The sequence below is a fragment of the Oryctolagus cuniculus genome, chromosome 8 (genome assembly GCF_964237555.1).
Source record: "Oryctolagus cuniculus chromosome 8, mOryCun1.1, whole genome shotgun sequence".
In the NCBI taxonomy this organism is placed as follows: Eukaryota; Metazoa; Chordata; class Mammalia; order Lagomorpha; family Leporidae; genus Oryctolagus; species Oryctolagus cuniculus.
Genome location: NC_091439.1, coordinates 17,189,827 through 17,192,698, shown reverse-complemented (window position 1 = coordinate 17,192,698; position 2,872 = coordinate 17,189,827). Strand labels below are relative to the sequence as shown.

The 2,872-nt window shown below is 46.6% G+C and overlaps 1 pseudogene; it reads left to right on the top strand.

The window, feature by feature from the left end:
* The first annotated feature begins 782 nt into the window (after window positions 1-782).
* LOC100339010 (Y-box-binding protein 1 pseudogene) lies at window positions 783-2,138 on the top strand (annotated as a pseudogene).
* The last annotated feature ends 734 nt before the right edge of the window (window positions 2,139-2,872 follow it).

The following is a 2,872-nucleotide window of genomic DNA, read 5'->3' as shown; positions in this document are numbered from 1 at the left end:
AAAAATATTACCCTTTAACAATAAGCAGCAAAAACCCACAGCCCCGTCCTGTGATCAGCTCAGAGTTGACCCTGTGTGACATCCACCTACCACACACAGCCATGTACTTCATGGAAGATGATACGTAGGTGCTTGTGCTACCTGACTTTAACCAGTTCCTAATTCACAGTTCCCCATCTTTGAAATGAAGATCAATAGTCTCTAAAATCCAACTCAGCTCTAACTTAACGATTAACCATTTTATGTCAGCCTTATGTTCTTTTCTCCCCACTGTTCTTTGTGAGTTCCTCTTCCCTTTTTCCCCCTATTTCCCCTTTAGACAGTCCAGGCCCAACTCGAAATGCTTTAGCTTTACAGTAATGCGACAGTGGTACTTATTCAGTAGAGACCACACTCTGAATGTTGGGCTTTCCCTGGGCTAGCGATAATGTGGCACAATATTCTCTTGGGTATTGGGCAGTGGCAACAGCTGCAGCTCCCAGACAGCCACACAATCACCAGGGTAAAGAACTGTCATTCTGCAGTGTACTCTGTTGCCAGAATTTTCTAGATACAGCTATTAAATATATTGAATATTATAATATGTTCAAGCCTTCATTATAAGATAGGCAAAGTCATCGAACATAAAACCTAATGTACAGGCAATTCGATCCGTAGCGGGAGCGGAGAGCGAACCCCAGAGAGCCCTAAGCAGCCCCACTGCCGCTGCCAGCCTGGTTACCATCACACACCGGGGGGAGCTGCAGCCGCCGCAGCCGGCCCCAGTCACCATCACCGCAACCATGAGCGGTGAGGCCGAGACCCAGCAGCCGCCGGCCACCCCCCCAACCCCAGCACCACCTAAACTAAGCCTCGCACCACAAGCAGCGGCTCAGGGAGCGGTGGCCCCGGGCGGCCTCACAGCAGCACCCGCCGGCGAGGACAAGAAGGTCATCGCAACGAGGTTTTGGGAACAGTAAAATGGTTCAATGTAAGAAAGGGGTATGGTTTCATCAACAGGAATGACACCAAGGAAGACGTATTTGTACACCAGACTGCCATAACGAAGAATAACCCGAAGAATAACCCCAGGAAGTCCCTTCGCAGTGTAGGAGATGGAGAGACTGTGGAGTCTGATGTTGTTGAAGGAGAAAAGGGTGTGGAGGCAGCAAATGTTACAGGTCCTGGCAGAGCTCCAGTGCAAGGCAGTAACTATGCAGCAGACGTAACCATTGTAGACGCTGTCCATGCCGCAGGGGTCCTCCACGCAATGACCAGCAGAATTACAGAATAGTGGGAGTGGGGAAAAGAATGAGGGATCAGAGAGCACTCCCGAAGGCCAGGCCCAACAACACTGGCCCTACCGCAGGCGAAGGTTCCCACCTTACTACATGCGGAGACCCTATGGGCGTCGACCACAGTATTCCAACCCTCCTGTGCAGGGAGAAGTGATGGAAGGTGCTGACAGCCAGGATGCAGGAGAACAAGGCTGACCAGTGAGACAGAATATGTATCGGGGTTATAGACCACGATTCCGCAGAGGTCCTCCTCGCCAAAGACAGCCTAGAGAGGACGGCAATGAAGAAGATAAGGAAAACCAAGGAGATGAGACCCAGGGCCAGCAGCCACCTCAGCGTCGGTGCCGCCGCAACTTCAATTACCGACACAGATGCCCAGATAACCCTAAACCACAGGATGGCAGAGACAAAAGCAGCCATCCACCAGCTGAGAACTCCTCTGCTCCTGGGCTGAGCAGGGCGGGGCTGAGTAAATGCCGGCTTAACATCTCTACCACCAGCCGGTTCAGTCATCCAACAAGAAGAAATGAATATGAAATTCCAGCAATAAGAAATGAACAAAAGATTGGAGCTGAAGACCCTAAGTGCTTGCTTTTTGCACGTTGACCAGATTACTAGAACTATCTGCATTATCTATGCAGCATGGGGTTTTTATTATTTTTACCGAAAGATGTCTCTTTTTGGTAATGACAAACGTGTTTTTTTTAAAAAAGCCTGGTTTTTCTCAATACACCTTTAAAGGTTTTTAAATTGTTTCATATCTGGTCAAGCTGAGATTTTTAAGAACTTCATTTTTAGTTTGTAATAAAAGTTTACAACTTGATTTTTTCAAAAAAGTCAACAAACTGCAAGCACCTGCTAATAAAGGTCTTAAATAATAATAATAATAAAAAAAAACTTAATATATAGGCTAATATAAGCAGCTTTGACATGTTTAAAGTGAGCTAGAATGAGCTTTGGATTAGCAAGTTAGGCATATAAGACCTGTTTTCAACTTAAAATATTTTCAAGTTGGGGGGCAGGTGTTGCAGGTTAAGTTACCGCCTGCGATGCTGGCATCCCATATGGGCACTGCTTCATGTCCCAGCTCTCCTACTTCTGACCCAGCTCCCTGCGGATGTCCTGGGAAAGCGGCAGAGAATGGCCCAAATGCCTGGGCACTTGCACCCACATGGAAGGCCTAGAAGCTCCTGGCTCCTGGCTTTGGCCCTGCCCAGCCCCAGCCATTGCAACCTTTTGGGGTGTGAACCAGCAGATAGACACAGAGAAAGCAAGATCTTCCATCTATAACTCTGCCTTTCAAATATATAAGTAAATCTTAAAAAATATTTTTAACTTATTATCGGTTTATGGGGACATGATTCCATCATAAGAATCATCTATATTTACTTTCCACAGTGCGCCCTATTTTCCTTCTCTTAATTTCTCAAGGTTTAGTTCCTCTGTATTCAGCTTCCTGTCTCTCCACCTCCCAAGACACACACACACACACACACACACACACACACACACACAAATATAAACCTCTTTGTGGGAACCGAAAGACTATCACAAACTTGTAGTTATTATAGGATTATATGGAAGAAACAAGTTAT